General features: G+C 48.1%; 1 pseudogene; it reads left to right on the forward strand.

The window, feature by feature from the left end:
- Positions 1-1,300: 1,300 nt before the first annotated feature.
- Positions 1,301-18,982, forward strand: LOC147708883 (uncharacterized; annotated as a pseudogene).
- Positions 18,983-19,222: the final 240 nt, after the last annotated feature.

A 19,222-nucleotide genomic window follows, 5' to 3' on the forward strand; every position in this document is an offset into this window, starting at 1 on the left:
ACAGGGTTCCTCAGGGGTGTCAGCAACCACGGCATGTTGGGGTATCCAGAGTCACCTACATACAAAGAATCACACATTAGTTGAGTATTGTAATGGGGTGGGTGAAAAAATTGCAAGACACACACAATGGTGAACAGTACACACCAACAAGCCAGGCACGCTGGTTTGGCATCTGTGACATCATCAACGGTATGTGACTCCTCAAGATGTACGCATTGTGCGCCGAACCAGGGAAACGTACACACACATGTGTAATCACCATTGATAGAGTGAAAATGTTTCCGGTTGCGGTACGGCTGTTCCTGTGCTCGTAGTGGTATCAGGGTCACATGTGTGCCATTGATTGAGCCTATCACGTGTAGCATCCTCTCCAGTCCATAAAAGGCATCCTTAATCTCTGCGAGTTCACCGGCTCTAGGAAACTTGATGTAGGAGTCTAGGTGAATCAACATCCTCTCCAAGACATCTCGTAGCACACGGCTGAACTCAGTTTGTGACATACCACCAACACTAGCCACAGTGTGTTGAAAGGTACTGGTGGCAAAGAAGTGCAGGGCTGCCATCTCCTTCACCTTTGGTGTCAGTGCTGTCGGGTATGTGCAGCCAGGTACCAGATGTTGCGCCAACTGCTCCGCCAACTCATCAATCAGACTCCTGGTGAAGCTGTAACATCGGATGCTGTTGCGTTCCACCATGGTCACGAGGTCAGGGAACGGTCTATGGACTGCTGGCGCCCTGCAGTACAGAGATGGATAAAGTAACATAATTTCAGCTACCCATGTGGCACTCACCTTGCAAAACACCACATGATACATCATAGCAATATACAAGCAACTGAGGTGTGTGCTGTTGGTTATGAACAAATATTTCACCTTCATGTCCATTATCTCACATATCAATGACACATGTGTACATCAGTTCCTTGGGGTGCAATGGCAAATCATTTGGGCTGTGGCACAGTACATATGGACTGCTGTCAGTTTCAAAACACACAGCACAGTGACAAGTGAGGACTGATGTGTAACAGGCATTACAACTCCGTGTCAGGGAGATAGCCATGGTCAGTGCATTACCACATGTGCACTGGAATGACATGTTGTATCATGGACATCCCACAACCAATCATGAGTCCCACAGTTAATGGCCCCTGTGGTCCCTGCAGACCATACATGGAGGTCCCTGAGACACACACAGCATGAATGTGGATACACAAGGCACATGGTGGACCCTGTCTCTCATTAGGCACATGGAACCGCAAACAGCAGAGACACAGCATGCACACAGACTATGTGGGTACATCATGATTGTGGCCATGGGTCTGGCTGTGACGTACATGACATGCAACCCTGCACTCATGGTGTATGTGACAGGTCATCCACATCTCCAAACTGGGACTGTGTCCATGACTCATGCCCATAAGCCAACACTTGGACATTACATTTGTGAGGTGCACTACACCAAAACTAATCTATCCTCATGAACCCCTGCCCAGCCTGGGAGTGGCTTGACCTAAGTGCCACTCAAGAATAGAAATGTTGGCCCCCATACACACACAGGTGATGCAGCCTTACATGCCATGTGATGCAGTGTAGGACATGCTGTGGTTTTGTCCATGGGAATGAAATCTGTGTGTAAACCATCTGCAAATGACACCAATGTGATCTGACGCGGGTGACTTGTATGCAGATGCACCGTACATGTATGTACCGAGTAGTGCTCACAACTTGTCCATTGACTGCACGATGCATATGCATTACAGTCACCCGCATCGGATCACATTGATGCCAATGGGCAATGCGTGCGCACGGCTCAGTCCATGCATGTTGGACGCGTATGCAATGTGACCCGACGCGGGTGACTTCTACAGTGAAGCGGCGTGCAGTTCTGGATGAGCCGTGCGCATGGCTTGGCCATTGATTGCAATCTGAACCGACGCGGGTTACTTGTAAACAGATGCGTCGTACAGGCATGGACCGAGACGTACCCACCCATAGCCCATAGAATCGTATCCAGACGGATGCGTTTGGTTAAAAAAATATGCGTTGTATAGTCAGTTTACTGAGCCGTGCGCACTCATTTGCAATAGGCTGTCATGGTGACGGACGTGAATTCAAAATTTGTACGAGTCATGCGCCCGAAATTCCGTTGGATGCCTACAACAATGTTGCAATCCTAGGGTCTCCTGAAGTTGAGCATTTTGAATGATGCGGAAGACGTGTAGGAGTCTTACATTTCCATGGATTGGACAGATTCATAGTATGCAACCGTGTCTGGCCTATCAGTAAGGGGCAATGTCACAGAATCTGCCTCTGCAGCACTGATTTAAGGCTGGCAGGCCCCCAGGGAGCTCACCTGCCTGCACTACATGCTACTGGACCACTTTTCTAAATCCACTGCTACTGCTGTCTATGCTTCCTCTGGATCCTGCAATGGCACGTACTCTGGAGAGGGCCCCAGCATTCACAGAGGAGGAGAACCCGGCCCTGCTGGATGGGGTCCTCCCACAATACAGCAAGCTGTATGGAAAACCAGGGGAGCAGGTGAGTGTGCAGCCCACTGCCTATCATTTTATGCAAGCTGTCTTTGTAAAAGTAATAGAAGTGTGCACAGCAGTGTGAGGCATATGCACTGAACCTCTTCCCAATTTTAATATAGCACTTTTTCTTTTCCACAACTTTTTCATGCACTGCTTTCAGTTACTGACACTAGTCCCTTTTGCCCCTTACCCTATAGAACTAGCCATTCCCATCTAACACTAAGATAGGTGGCAACAACAACGATTCTCCACTTTGGGAAGTGGTTCAAATGATGAAAGGGCGGCAAAGGGAGAGTAACTGATGGATATCTTCCCACACAGTGTGATATCCTGTTGTGTGCTCTACTAACACACTTAGAGTACACATCAAGTCATCTTTGACACACATAGATTCATTGTAGACCCACTGTTATTCTTTTTGTATTGCACACACTGGGTATTGCCCTTGTAGACCTGTGCGTGCATTTTGAGCAAATATCAGCTAAGGATGCCAGTGCATGACCTGTAATGTGGTGTATTGACAGTGTTGTGTGCAGTCAGTGCAGATGACTAATGTAGTCCTTCTTTTCCTACTTATATGCAGATACATCCACGGGCACAGGAGACAGCACCACGGAACAGGAGGAGCCGCAGAGCCAGCCTGGGCCAGCAACTGAGGAGTCAGAGGGACCCAGTAACACGGAGGGTGAGGGGAGCCACACCGAGGAGTCCTCAGCACCATCTACCTCAGCTGAGGACCGCAGCCGCTCGGAGGGTGACTCCCTTGTGGGGACGGGTGTCAGCAGCCAGCAAAGCACGGATAGTGAGCCTGTTCCCGCCACCACCACCACCACCCTCTCCTCAGCTCCCATCCCAGCGGTCCGTGGCAGCTTCCGTGTTCGGGAGCATGTGTCCTTCCTGCCAGGCACTGCACCCCCTGGCCCTGTGCCCCCTGCTGCCCTGAGTGTGGAGTCTGTGCACCTGCTTAAACAGATCCTTGTAGGGCAGACATCAAGGCTGAGTGTCCTCCATGCACACACCAGTCTGTTGTCACAACTGGTGTCGTTCATGGAGGGCATTTCATCGGGCATTTCTGCCCTACAGAGGACCAATCAGTCCATGGCTTCCTCCCTGACGGCAGCAGTATCCCTCCTCCAGCAGTCCCTGACCCCTTCAGCCTTTACCCAAACAACAACTCCTATCACCCTACCTGTCCCCAGCACACACACGCCAGCACGGTCACCCAAACATACAGTCAAAACGTGCACGCAAGCAAAGTCAGGGAACTGATACCACACACACAGGGGATGGGTCGCAAACACACACACAAGCATCCACAAGCACTCCACAGTCCTCAGATCCCTCTCCCTCCAAGAGCCCTTCCCTTGCCTCACCTGCAACCCCATCTCCTAAGAAGCTCTTCCTGTGTGACCTAGGCCTCTTCCTCTCAGATCCAGCAGATACAGACTACGGTCGGAAGAGGAAGTCCCCACACACAGAGAAGAGTGCCCCTCACACCCGGACACCTTCTCCTAGGCGCAGGCCGACTGAGGCCCCCACCCGCAAGTCACTGCGTACCCAGAAGAGCAAGACCTCACTCCCACCCCCCAGCTCCACTGCACAGTCTCCTTCCTCCATCCCCCAGGTCAGAACACCACAGGTTCCCCCACCAATCCCTGTCCCAGGTTCCCCCGCCCACAGATACATCATCCCCAAAATGCTCAGGCCCTCCCCAACTCCCACTTGCTCTTCCACTGACACCACCACTGTGGTGTTACTGCAACTACTGTGGGGACGGTGCCCCCCCCCCCAGCTGTCCTGCCAACATCACCTGCACCCCTTTCCACTCCCATGGGGTTAGGCACTGTAGTGGAGTCCACGACCACCCAGTCTGACATGCGCACTCCAGGGGGGACCATGTCCACTAGACCTGACCTGCCCTCTGCAGTGGTTCCAGCACCCATCCCATCATAGTTGTGCCCCACAGTTGTGGTGGCACAAACCATGCCAGACAGCTCCACTGCAGTTGCCACTGACTCTCCGGCACCCACCACCCCTTCACATCCTCCTTCTGATGAGCCCTGATCATGTCCCTGCAGTGCCTGGCCTGCCCCATGTATGCCCCTCAGAGTGGATTTCCCCAGTCCTTACTAGTGCAGGCAAGCAACAGGTGACAGGTGTCACCCACACCTTCATTGGACTTTGTATTTTTAGAAGGACATTAGACTAAATTTCCTTTTGGATTTTCCCTTTCAGATGTCAAATTGCTGATTAAAGCATTCTTTGTTATCCTTGTGCATTTGATTTAGCTGTACATATTGTTGATGTTGTTTACCCCGACCTTACTGTGGCGATGCAGGATTTACAAATGTCTGTTACTGAGGTGTTGATGTGGTGTACTCCATGGGGACCATGAGATATGTTTCCTGTTCAGGTTGGTATCCATGTCATCCTTTGCAGATGACTGGGTGTATCATGATTAACTAATTTAGCACAGGGATGGTAACATTTCATTAGCATGGCCACATCTGTGGCTTGCACCCATGCACATATGATGTGCTTCCTAAAGTAGAATTTGACACTTTTCCTGACTGTTGTCCCATCTCCATTGTACATGCAGGTGTGGTCATCATTGCTGTAAAGTCAACTGTGTCCTCTGTGCAACTTGGTAGACATATGTATTGTCTATGTGCAGGTGACTTGAGGGGCAGTACTGTATGCAGGCGTATGTTACCAGTCCCTACATTGTGTGGTAAATCATGGTTGACTGAACAAGTGTTGTGCTGACATGTCCAGGAATCATGCATATTGTTTGGCATGTGTGTGGAAATCGATAAACTTTAGGTATACATAAGCGGCGTTCATTTATGTTCGCCACAGCCACTGTTAAGAGAAAAGTGAAGATCGTGAAACATTGCCAGCGCCATCTTGCCTAACCAGATCCTTTGCGTGCGCGTAAGCAGCAACCATTTTAGATATCGCAGCCATTTAATTCACTGCTAGTCACCTATTATTCACCCTGACCTCGCAATCATCCCCAGCACCCTGACTAAGCATGACCAAACATACTGGGGTTATAAAACCTTGTCCCCGTGACAAAGCCCCGGAGCCACTTCCCGCCCTAAACCCATTTGTCCTTTCATCCTCTGCACATGAGCAAGGCCTCCTGATAACCCCCCTGACCACACCTGGCTGCTCAATCCGGTGTCAGGCACCAACTGACCTCTGCAGACATGGTTTATTGCCCCCACATGGCAGGACTTGTAGCACTAACAAAGAAGTCTGATTTAATCAATAGCACGAACCCTCAGATCTGACCGATCCCACTCACATTTAGATCCTGTTGGAATGTCCAGCTGCAAGATATCGATCATGTGTTAGACTTGGGAGGGGGCATGACAGCTGCTGGGTCTGTTTGGAAACCTACTGGAGGCAGGAATTCCTAGGATGTTTGACCACCAATAAACCGACTTCATACTGTATAAAAGACTGAGCAGCGGAGAAGTTGTTAGAACCCCTCCCAAAGACATTCTGTGTGTCCGAGTTGATGTGTTCTCCTCTGGAGTAATAAACCTGTTCTTGCCTTCCAGTGCCAGCGCCTGCCTCTTTATTTTGGTAACTATTATTAAAGGGAATCAGAGGCGTCTTGCGCCGGGCAGCTTTGGTATTTACAAGAGAAACGCTGTTTTTCTACAATTGGCGTCCCAACGTGGTGCCCATCAGCGACACGTGGGTCCGGTAGAGAGGTCCTAATGACGGAGTGAACATCTAAACGATTGGAGTGCACCTGCTGCTACTTCTATGACCTTGAGGTCACTGTGATGATGGGGGATTTTCACCCTTTTCCACAATGGTCAACTTTAGCTGTAGTTTGTGTCCACACATTTTACATTGGATGTACACACTGATGAGGGTTTTTAAATCATTGGCCCAGTGCTATTTCAAAGCTTGACTTGTGTAGCCCACACTCTCGTGTTGATCACACATGTGATGATAGTTACATTGTGTGCCATAATTCAATTTCACTGATGGGGCTATTTGTCAGTCACTACACACTGTTGGCAGGATGTTGCGGTGAAATGTATTTGGCTGAAAATACCTGCGGTTGATTTTTGATGGATGTGTGGCGCATCATCCTCCCTATGGCTGGGGGTGTCAATATTGTCTGCCACACTGACCCCTATGGGTGGGTGAGGCAGTAGTGATGGGCAACATGCCCCTATGGGTGGGGTGGCATCAGTGATAGAGCACATGACACATATGGGTGGGGTGGCATAAGTTATAGGTAACATGCCCCTATTGGTGGGGTGGGGTGGCATCAGTGAAATGTAACATGCCCCTATGGGTGGGGTGGCATCAGTGATAGAGCACATGACACATATGGGTGGGGTGGCATCAGTGCTAGGTAACGTGCCCCTATGGGTGGAGTGGCATCGGTGATAGAGCACATGACACATAAGGGTAGGGTGGCATCAGTGATAAAGCACATGACACATATGGGTGGGGTGGCATCAGTGATAGGTAAAACGCCCCTATGGGTGGGTTGGCATCAGTGATAGAGCACATGACACATATGGGTGGGGTGTTATCAGTGATAGAGCACATGACACATATGGGTGGGTGGCATCTGTGATAGTGCACATGCCCCTATGGGTGGAGTGGCATCAGTGATAGGTAACATGCCCCTATGGGTGGGGTGGCATCAGTGATAAAGCACATGACACATATGGGTGGGTGGCATCAGTGATAGAGCACATGACACATATGGGTGGGGTGGCATCAGTGATAGAGTACATGGCACATATGGGTGGGGTGGCATCAGTGATCGGTAACATGACCCTATGGGTGGCATCAGTGATAGAGCACATGACACATATGGTTGGGGTGGCATCAGTGATAGAGCACATGACACATATGGGTGGGGTGGCATCAGTGACAGGAACATGCCCCTATGGGTGGGGTGGCATCAGTGATAGGTCACATCACACATATGGGTGGGTTGGCATCAGTGATAGAGCACATGACACATATGGGTGGGGTGGCATCAGTGATAGAGCACAACACATATGGGTGGGGTGGCATCAGTGATAGGTAACATGCCCCTATGGGTGGGGTGGCATCAGTGATAGAGCACATGACACATATGGGTGGGGTGTTATCAGTGATAGAGCACATGACACATATGGGTGGGGTGGCATCAGTAATAGTGCACATGCCCCTATGGGTGGGGTGGCATCAGTGATAGGTAACATGCCCCTATGGGTGGGGTGGCATCAGTGATAAAGCACATGACACATATGGGTGGGTGGCATCAGTGATAGAGCACATGACACATATGGGTGGGGTGGCATCAGTGATAGAGTACATGACACATATGAGTGGGGTGGCATCAGTGATCGGTAACATGCCCCTATGGGTGGCATCAGTGATAGAGCACATGACACATATAGGTGGGGTGGCATCAGTGATAGAGCGCATGACACATATGGGTGGGGTGGCATCAGTGACAGGTAACATGCCCCTATGGGTGGGGTGGCATCAGTGATAGGTCACATCACACATATGGGTGGGTTGGCATCAGTGATAGAGCACATGACACATATGGTGGGGTGGCATCAGTGATAGAGCACAACACATATGGGTGGGGTGGCATCAGTGAGAGGTAACATGCCCCTATGGGTGTGGTGGCAGTAGTGTAGGCCATGGGTTCCCTGAGGAGGCGTGGTACTGGTGGGCAGGTTGTGGACCCACTGGGTTTGTTTGTAGGGTGGGTGTCAGACTTACTGTCTGCGCCGTCCACGTCTGTTCCTGATCTGGTCATATATGTACGGGACTGGTATGACCTGCGCGATTGGATTCATGCTCCGTCTCGATCCTTTGCTAGCTGCTTCGTTTAGAATCCGTGGAAGGGATTAATGGTGCGAATCGGAGTTGATATGCAGCTCTTCCTGGTGCTGTGATGTGCTGTACGTAGCGACCCGTCCGGAACGTAGGAACTACGCATCGTACTTGACCGGCCAGAAGTAGCAGTGTTTATGGTGCCTTGCGGCGCAAATTGAGTGTTTCCGGGTCAGGCTCGGACGGATATTGTGGATGGAGTCGGAGCGTGCGTGTCGGTAGGGAATTTGGCACTTTTCCGCATCATACTTCGTTGCCCGGACGGTCCCGCTCCTGGTACGGTTCGGCCGTAAGGTAAGGCTACTGACACATCTCGGATGGCTGGCCGACCAAGATCGGAATCGGCCCCTAGGTGTACCTCTACACTTTATTGCTATTCACTAATTCCAAATGGGGATTCACCCCACTCCACTATCTCAAATCAGGCAGTCGAGTCTGGTATACGAAGATTTATCAGTGTAACGTTACCATCATGTCAGAGATCTCCCTATGGGAAAGTAAATGAAAAATTATTAACGTTTATTATTTGTCAAAAATCATTGCTAAAAATATTTTAAAGTACAATATAAATATAAATACATTTAGAATATTTATTACTAACCTAACACTAATAATGTAAAAGGTTACAGCACATTACCTCAAAAATAAAATGTGCTTTCAACAATTCATTTAAATATCTTCATTTTAATTTATAAATAATTTTTTAACGGCTCAATGACAGAATATCGAAAGTCAGAATATCGAGGTACAAAAATTTCAACGTAAAAATATCAATGTCTAGAATATCGAAGTCCTATCTACATAATGGTAAGTGCAAAAATATCAAGAAAATAAATCGTTACAATTATCGTTAGAAATATTGTTTTTTTTAATGTTTAAAAATAATGTAAAATAAAGTAAACAATACATATAATTAACTCAAACAGTAGCAAAAATATTGGATTGCGGAGGGGTACAAATTACTATTCCTACTCCAGAGAGTGCAAGAGTAGGGAAAGTGTTGGATAGCGTAGGGGTAAAAATTACTATTCCCACTCCAGAGAGTGCAACAGTAGGGAAAGTGTTGGATAGCGTAGGGGTAAAAATTACTATTCCGACTCCAGAGAGTTGCAACAGTAGGGAAAGTGTTGGATAGCATAGGGGTAAAAATGACTATTCCCACTCCAGAAAGTGCAACAGTACGGAAAGGGTTGGATAGCGTAGGGGTAAAAATTACTATTCCCACTCCAGAGAGTGCAACAGTAGGGAAAGTGTTGGATAGCGTAGGGGTCAAATTAACATGCTTATCAATGAAATAATTATTAAAATTAAATAACCAATTAATAATTCATTATTAATCAAATATTTATAAATACTAATAAATAAATATTCATAATTAATTTATTATAATTTAATTACTTCCCACCCTACTCCCTATAAACCGACAACCCGCTCCTAAAAAACACAATTAATATAATTATCAATTAATTCATTAATAAAAATAATAACCAATTGATGATTCATTCATATTAAATTAATTATAAATACTAATAAATAAAAATTAATATTTACCTTTTTATAATTAAATTACTTCCTACCATATTCCACTATAAACCCACAACACGAGCTTAAAAAAATAACACAGTTAATATAATTATCTATTAATTTATATAAAATGAATAACCAATTTTTAAACTAATTAAGAATGAATTAATAATATATGTTAATAAATATAAATTTATATTTTTTTCTTATAATTAAATTACTTCCCACCCTATTCCCCTATAAACCCACAACCCGCTCCTAAAAATATAACATAATTAATATAATTATCTATTAATTAATTAATAACCAATGAATAATTAATTAAGAGTACATTAAATATAAATAATTGTTAAAAAATAATAATAATTTTTGTATAATTAAATTACTTTCCACCCTATTCCCGTATAAACCCACAACCTGCTCCTATAACATAATTAATATAAGTATCAATGAATTAATTAATAATAATTAATAGCCAATCAATAATGAATCAATAATGAATTATAAATAATAATAAATAAATAAAAAATTACTTTATTTAATTTAAATTACTTCCTACCCTATTCCCCTATAAACCCACAAACCGCTACAGAACAAAAATACACAACAATTAACTTTCATAAAATTAATTACTGCTAAAAAAGTAAAACACATACATTAAAAAAAACTACACTTACACCCAAAAATTACATCACATACTTTTAACACTAAAATACAGAACACTAATACAAATATCGATATTATTAACAACAATATTTTTACAAACCATATTACTGTGTTCGATTTTTGAAAAAAGATATTTCTTACCATAATGTCGATATTCTGTACAACAATATACTTGCTGCCGATATTCGTGTACCTCGATATTTCAAACTCAACATTGTTGTACTTCAAAATAAACAAATCGATATTCTGTCTGTACACCTTTTTAACAGTGATTTGTCAATCTCACTGACATTTTTATTTTTATTTATTTTGTAGTAATTAAAATAAAAAAGAATTGTTGAAGTTACATTCTTTTTCTGTATAAAGGTGTAAGTTTCATTTAATTCATTAAATGTATTTAATTTTTAAATAATAAAATAGAATAAAAAAGTTCAAATCAAAATATTCATTATTTGGCCACTATTTGGCCATAAAAGAGAAAGACAAAAGATAAAAAACACATAATACAAACAGTCCATAGAAAATATGAAAACAACCTAAAACCCATACAGGAGCCGAATTCAAGTATGTTAATATCCATCTCATAGGTAAGTAAAAACCACAATGAATTAATAAAATCTTTAAATTCATCATCATCACAAGGTCACAGAGCGATACTGGTTTAGCCAACATTGGCTTGTCCCAAGCTCTTTTGCCATTTAATTGAACACTGAATGTAATTAACCACTGCCAGACAAATATGAATTGATGATAAGGATTGAGAATAAAGCATAGCTTGCCTACAAAACCTAAAATTTGCCTCCGCAGAAATGGTAATAAAAAACGTTTTCTGATCTGGAAATTCAATTTACAGAAAAGCATAAGATGTAATGCGTTGTGAGGGGATTGGGCATCACAAAGCCACACTGCCAGGCCGGTGGAGAATAAAACTGGTTCTAGGAAGGCAACCACAAAATGTATTAAATTCAGTCTCAATCTAATGAGTGTAAATCCATGATAGTTGGTAGAGACCAAAGTGAGATCAGGTGCCACACCAGCATACATTTTAATGACCTATGCTATAATACTGTGGGGCTGGGTGCTTTCAATATGATCCCTACCATTGTTGCACATAGAAAATGGACCTTTATTATATATTTACAGGAAAATATAGGGGCATCCGGGTTGATAAATAAGTCTAGCATATCCAGAGTATGACTAACTATTTTTAGGTAAGGGAGCTCTGGGATCTTCATCACATTATCTAGTTTCATGCAGTTAAAAAGTACCCTGAGATTAAAAAAAGTTTCTGGCTTATTGCAAATAGACAATTAGAGCAGGAGTCGATGGAGTCTTATATGGTCAGATATATTCAAGTCCTAGTTCTGCATGTTAAATGTGTGTACTCTGAGGGACTGTCAGGAGCCTTCTTAGAAACCTTTTTTTTCTATAATTTGAATGGCAGGGGTATTCCTAGATTTCCCATAGCCCTGCTCCATAGGGGCCAGTTGATAGACACTTCATTTTACATACCTTTAACATCTCTTTAAGGGATTTAAAGTCTAATTTAGAAGCAAACTTGAAAAGTGCCTCCATGCTTTTTGCAAGATTTGCTGTTGTAACATGTCCCAATGGATGGTGCACACATCATCGAATAAGACCCCCAAAGAGGAAAGAATTGAAACAGGCATCATTTTACAATTATCGTTATCATTAGAACCCATGGACTCAACATTGTTTCATACGCAGACGACACCCAACTCATCCTCTCCCTATGCAACAAACCCAACACAGCAAAACACAACTTTCAATAAGGCATGGAAGCCGTTGCCAAATGGATGAAAAGCAGCTGCCTACAACTCAACACTGACAAAACTGAAGTATTCATCATGGGCCCACACACCGATGTCTGGAATGACACCTGGTGGCCCCCCACTCTCGGAAGCCCACCCACCCCCACGGACCACACACTCAACCTTGGAATAATCCTGGACTCTGAGCTCAAGATGGACCCCCAGATCAACTCAGTTGCATCCTCCTGCTTCCACACCCTCCACCTCCAACATAAGACCTTCAAATGGATCCCCCTTGAGCACAGAAAGACCGTCACTCATGCCCTTGTCTCAAGCAGACTCAACTATGGTAACACGCTCTATGCCGGAATAAACAAAAACCTCACCCGTAAGCTACAACAAAATATCCAGAAGGCCGCTGCAAGACTGGTCCTCAACCTGCCAAAACACTGCCATATATCCCAGCACCTACACACATTCCCTGGCTCCCCATCGAGACTAGAATCACCTTCCAGATTCTCACCCATGCACACAAAGCCCTCCACAACACTGGACCAGCATACCTGAACAACCGACTCAAATTCCACGCACCCCAAAGGACCCTACGACCAGCCCAGCTCTTCTACGATGTGCTACCCCATGCCAGAAAGACCAGATTGGGAGGCCACTCCTTCAACTTCCTCGCGGCCAGAGCCTGGAACCCCCTACCGCTCCTCGTCAGACAGACAACATCACTCCCCATCTTCACGAGAAACCTCAAAACTTGGCTCTTCGACAGACCCCCTCCTTGATGGACTGGAACCTGCACCTCCCCTCCTCCCCATCTCCCTTCCTCCCCTCCTCCCCGCCTCCCCTCCTCCCCTGTGCCTTGAAACCCTCACAGTTAAGTAATAACGCTTAACACATAATTGATTGATTGACAATTATTTACCCTGTAAGATCTATTTTATTCCTCTTTGGGCCTTAAAACATTATATGGGTTTTCGAATGGTTCACCAACAAATCTGGGTCTGTCATAAAAACTGTGAATTGGTCAAGTAATTTCTGTAGGTATAAGCACTGCATCATCCATATAGAGCAAAGCCAGAACTGGGCCAGTCCCAACTTGCGAGCCTCTATATTCAATTTCACTTAGGGGCCGATTCCGATCCAGGAAAAAAAAACGCCGTACGATTCGTATTCGTAGCCGATTCCGTATGAATGCAAAAAATCCGTCCGACCTGCGTAATACAATCCATTTTCGCCTATTCCCATACGATTATCAGCGATCCGTACGAACCACAGTCGAAGCCCCATACGAATTAGCGTCGGTATCAACCCGTACGATTTGTAAACCTGCCGTACAACCACACAAGTACGATCCAGTTTGGGAACCCAGTACGCGATTTGTACGGCCCAAAGTAGTCGCCCATAAAGATGTATTCGTACGAGATCCTTCGCCTCACAGCAAGCGGCATCAATACATACCACACGTGTACCCCTCGCGCAAGCCCACGCGAGCCCCCCCCCCAACGGCCCATACAAGTCGATCGCACACACAAGTACCGCACGCACACCCACCCAACAGGCGTACGCGAGCCCCCCCACCCGCCAACGGCCCGTACAAGTCGATCGCACACACAAGTACCGCACGTACCCCCCCAACCAAGTCGATCGCACACACAAGTACCGCATGCACACCCCCCCAACAAGCGTACGCGAGCCCCCCCACCCGCCAACGGCCCGTACAAGTCGATTGCACACACAAGTACCGCACGCACACCCCCCAACAAGCATACGCGAGCACCCCCAGCCGCCAACGGCTCGTACAAGTCAATCGTACACACAAGTACCGCACGCACACCCCCCAACAAGCGTACGCGAGCCCCCCGCCAACGGCCCGTACAAGTCAATCGCACACACAAGCACCGCACGTACCCCCCCAACCAAGTTGAACGCACACACAAGTACCGCACGCACACCCCCCAACAAGCGTACACGAGCCCCCCACCCGCCAACGGCCCGTACAAGTCGATCGCACACACAAGTACCGCACGTACCCTCCCAACCAAGTCGATCGCACGCCCCCCCCAACAAGCGTACGCGAGCCCCCCACCCGCCAATGGCCCATACAAGTCGATCGCCCACACAAGTACTGCACGTACCCCCCAACCAAGTCAATTACACGCATGCACCCCCCCAACAAGCGTACGCAAGCCCCCCCACCCGCCGGCGGCCCGTACAAGTCGATCGCACACACAAGCACGCACTTACCCCCCCAACCAAGTCGATCGCACGCACCCCCCCAACAAGCGTACGCGAGCCCCCCCAACGGCCCGTACAAGTCGATCGCACACACAAGTACCGTACGCACACCCCCCTAACGAGCGTACACGAGCCCCCTCACCCGCCAACGGCCCATACAAGTCGATCGTACACACAAGTACCGCACGTACCCCCCCAACCAAGTCGATCGCACGCACCCCCCACCACCAACAAGCGTACGCAAGCCCCCCCACCCGCCAACGGCCCGTACAAGTCGATCGCACACACAAGCACTGCATGTACCCCCCAACCAAGTCGATCGCACGCACCCCCCCAACAAGCGTACGCGAGCCCCCCCAATAGCCCGTACAAGTCGATCACACACACAAGTACCGCACGCACCCCCCCAACCAAGTCAATCGCATGCACGCACCCCACTCCCCAACAAGCGTACGCGAGCCCCCCCACCCGCCAACGGGCCGTACAAGTCGATCGCATGCACAAGTACCGCACGTACCCCCCAAACCAAGTCGATCGCACACACAAGTACCGCACGCACACCCCCCAACAAGCGAACGCGAGCCGCCACACCCGCCAGCGGCCCATACAAGTCGATCACACGCACAAGTACCGCACGTACTTCTCCAACCAAGCCGATCGCACACACAAGTACCGCACGCACACGCGCCAACAAGCGAACGTGAGCTGCCCCACCCGCCAACGGCTCGTACAAGTCGATCGCACGCACAAGTACCGCACGTACCCCCCCCAACCAAGCCGATCACACACACAGGTACCGCACGTACACCCACCCAACAAGCGTACGCGAGCCCCCCCACCCGCCAATGGGCCGTACAAGTCGATCGCACGCACAAGTACCGCACGTACCCCCACCCCACCAGGTTGATCGCACACACAAGTACTGCACATACATCCCCCAACCAAGTTGATCGCACGCACAAGCACCGGACCAAGCAAACAAGTCGCACAACAACACTGAACATGTCTCATGTGTACACACCATTGAGTAAGAATGTCCTGATCACAGCCAAACTGGCAAACAGAGGTCAACACTAACACCCACTCCATATATGACACACACAACCAATTCAAAATAAGCCACACCTACCATTTCACCAATAAAAGGGTCCACACATACAACCCATCATCCTTTGCAACATACCCATTATAGCGAAGAAAGAGAGCACACCAACAATTGCAGCAACATACCTTCACACATACACCCTATCACATCTACACCCACATCACCCCCTTCACAATCAGAACCACACACCCTCATCCATACACACCATCACCCCCTCAACCACATTCACCCCACACCATGACCACACCCAAGAATCCAAAGTTCACCAACCTGGAGAATGAGATCCTTACAGATGAAATCATCAGAGTCGAGCCACAGCTGTTTGGCGCATTGGTCAGACAGACTAGCATGGCTGAAAAACACGCCTATGGGAGAGGATTGCCGACCGGGTCAATGCTGTTGCACCCATCAGGCGCACCAGGGGGGAATGCCAGTCCAGGTGGTATGATCTGCGGAGGATGGTCAGGAAGAAGATGGACCAGGACTACGCCAATGCACACCACACTGGAGGTGGTGGTCCCCGCAGACCTCCTGTATACCATCCCTGGGAGGAGAAAGTCATTGCCCTGCTGCCACTGGTGGGAGTACACGGAATAGAAGGAGCCGTTGAGTCTGGTGAGTGTACAATGAAAACATGTTACAGGGGTGTACTTACAACAGTGCCCAGCAGCATGGGGTGGGTGGACATGAGTCCCAGCATGACAAAACAAAATGGAGTTTGATGCAAGGGGGAGGCACAAAGGGTGGAAGGTGGAGAGTAGGAGGCTGCTCTCATCCCATATGTCCCAGGTACACACCCAAGCACCATGCCCAATGCACAGGGATAGGGAAATATCACATAAGATAGTAGACCACAGTTGCCAAACAATTTCATGTGGTGGACACACCTTCCAGCGAAGCAATATTTTGTGACACAGTAAGGCAGTGTATCAAGCGAGCAAGCACAAACAACCTGTCACCATCCCTGTCTCCCTCTCCCTTCCACTCCCACTGTTGGCCACTCCCACTGTCGGCCACTCCCTCTGTCGCCCACCCCCTCTGTCGCCCTCTCCCTCTGTCGCCCTCTCCCACTGTCGCCCTCTCCCACTGTCGCCCTCTCCCTCTGTTGCACTCTCCCACTGTCCCCCTCTCCCACTGTCGCACTCTCCCACTGTCGCCCTCTCCCTCTGTTGCCCTCTCCCACTTTCGCCCTCTCCCACTGTCGCCCTCTCCCTCTGTCGCCCTCTCCCTCTGTTGCCCTCTCCCTCTGTCGCCCTCTCCCTCTGTCGCCCTCTCCCTCTGTCACCCTCTCCCTCTGTCTCCCTGCCTCACTCTGTATCCATCCCTCAGTGTTCCACCCTCAGTCACCACACCTCAGCTCCCTGGGCACACACACATTTGCACCCAAGCACTGCACAAGCCTGAAAAACACCATAGAGCAAAATGTCCAGGGATGGCTCCTAATTACCAGCACTCATCTACTATTTGGCTGCAACACACCCACCAGTTGCAGTCGTCAATGTACTGTGTCAGAACACACATTTTGTAAAGCTCAGTAGTACACAATGGGCACAGGTGTAGGCACCACAAGTCCCTCCTGTGATCACTGCAAACACAAATACCTGGACAAGGTCACACATCCTGTGCATGAACTCAAAACCACGATCATGCCAGCATGCTACATCAGGGGCAGCCAAATAATGAACGATGGACGCTTGCAAATCACACGCAAACTACTAGCATGGCCTATCATACACTCCTCCTTACAGAAACTCATCCCCTGGGGACAGGCATTGTAGTGCAACACTGTCCCAATTGTCATGTACCACAACTAAACACTCACTCATATGAATACACATACAACTAATACATGCACATTTCAGAAGCTCCCTTCCATTGTGCCTCTCAAACAATGCACGTGCCCCATTTCATGACTGTTGTGGATGCACATAAGTACCAACATGGACATGGGTATTGACAAGGTGATGCGTATTTGAGAAGTGTCACGTTCAAAAGCCATGATCTATAAGTGTGTGTACAGGTCCAGGGGTGTTGGCATTGTGTGGCCATCACAGAACAGCAAAAGACATCCAAAGTTGTAGATGTCATGCAAATTAATGATGCTCTGTCTCTTACATCGACATGCTGCATGTAAACTCTGTGCATGCTTGACGCAGACATAAGGATTTACATTGTATCCTGGATGTTGCGTAAACCTGACCAATGCTTTACATGTGTTGTGCCAGCAAGACAAGCCACAGCAATGGCTGCGTCAGTCATTGTCAGGAGAATGGAAGAATGAAAATACCCCTGAGTACATGTCAATTTACTACCACTACATACACAACTGAACAATGACAACAATGTAAAGCTTGTGGAACTGTGATGCAGATAATGGATGAATAAACAAGATGTCACTTGATAGTGCCTTAACAGTGTCTGACTCTCCCATACACAGGGCAACGTGTGGAGCCCCCACCCAACCAGGGGTAAGAAGGATCCCAGTCCCAGACTCAGCAGGACCCAGACCCCACCGACAGCGATGCCACTCAACGCACTGTGGATGACCCCAACCAACCTGGTTCCTCTGGATCCAAAAGACCTGCAGCAACTGTACCAGCTACATCTCTGCCAACCACCAGAACCATTCCCACCACATCCCAGCAGACAGGTCAGAGCCCTGCACATGACCCATCAGAGAGCCTGTCTGAAAATGAGGGAGAGGCTTTGTTGGGCGCCCCTGAGGTGGCAGGCAACCTCCACCCTGGCAGCACTCAGGGGGCCCATTGATCGGATGTGCCCACAAGCGCAGGCCGTGCTCATGTGGGTCAGGGTGGTGGGAGAGGTGGAAGGCAGAGGCGAGAATCTGGCCAGTCAGCTGCAGGGCCCGGTATGCCTGAACTCACTAACATCCTGGAGGCATACCAGCGGGACACCAGGGAGGTAGGCCAGCTTGCGGAGGTCCTCAACCAGGTGAAAGAACAGCAGGCAGAGCAAATAGCCAGGCAACAACAACATTATGGACGGGTGGAGGAAAGTCTGGCTCAGCTCTTGACGGTGCATCGGGAAATGAGCCAATCGCTACGTCAGATAGCTGCCAACATGCAGCACCCTCCCTGTGTCACAAGGCCAGCTACATCACGGCAAAGTGTGACACCAGCCGCAGGGAGGGAGGAGGAGGAGGAGGAGGAACTCTCTGACGTAGCGTCCCATGCATCGTCCATGCCTGCACCTGAGGGTCCCCCAAGGAAGGTGGGTTCTCCACGGCTAAGACGTTGAGGGGCAGTGGGCCATGCACATCTCCCAGGACACAGGACCTGGCATATTGCCCCTGGGTGCAACAGTATCCCCTATGCGACTCTCCCACATGGACTTGCTGGTCACAGTCTGCCCAATGATGCCAAGCACTGTGGCCTGGACTCTGTTGACAGAAACTGTAAGGCATCTCCTCTCCAGCAGTGAACTTTGGATTCCACCCCTTTCTGTACAGAACCTGTTCACGTTTCCTGCACAAGATCA

The sequence above is a fragment of the Lissotriton vulgaris genome, chromosome 6 (assembly GCF_964263255.1).
Source record: "Lissotriton vulgaris chromosome 6, aLisVul1.2, whole genome shotgun sequence".
Taxonomy (NCBI): Eukaryota; Metazoa; Chordata; class Amphibia; order Caudata; family Salamandridae; genus Lissotriton; species Lissotriton vulgaris.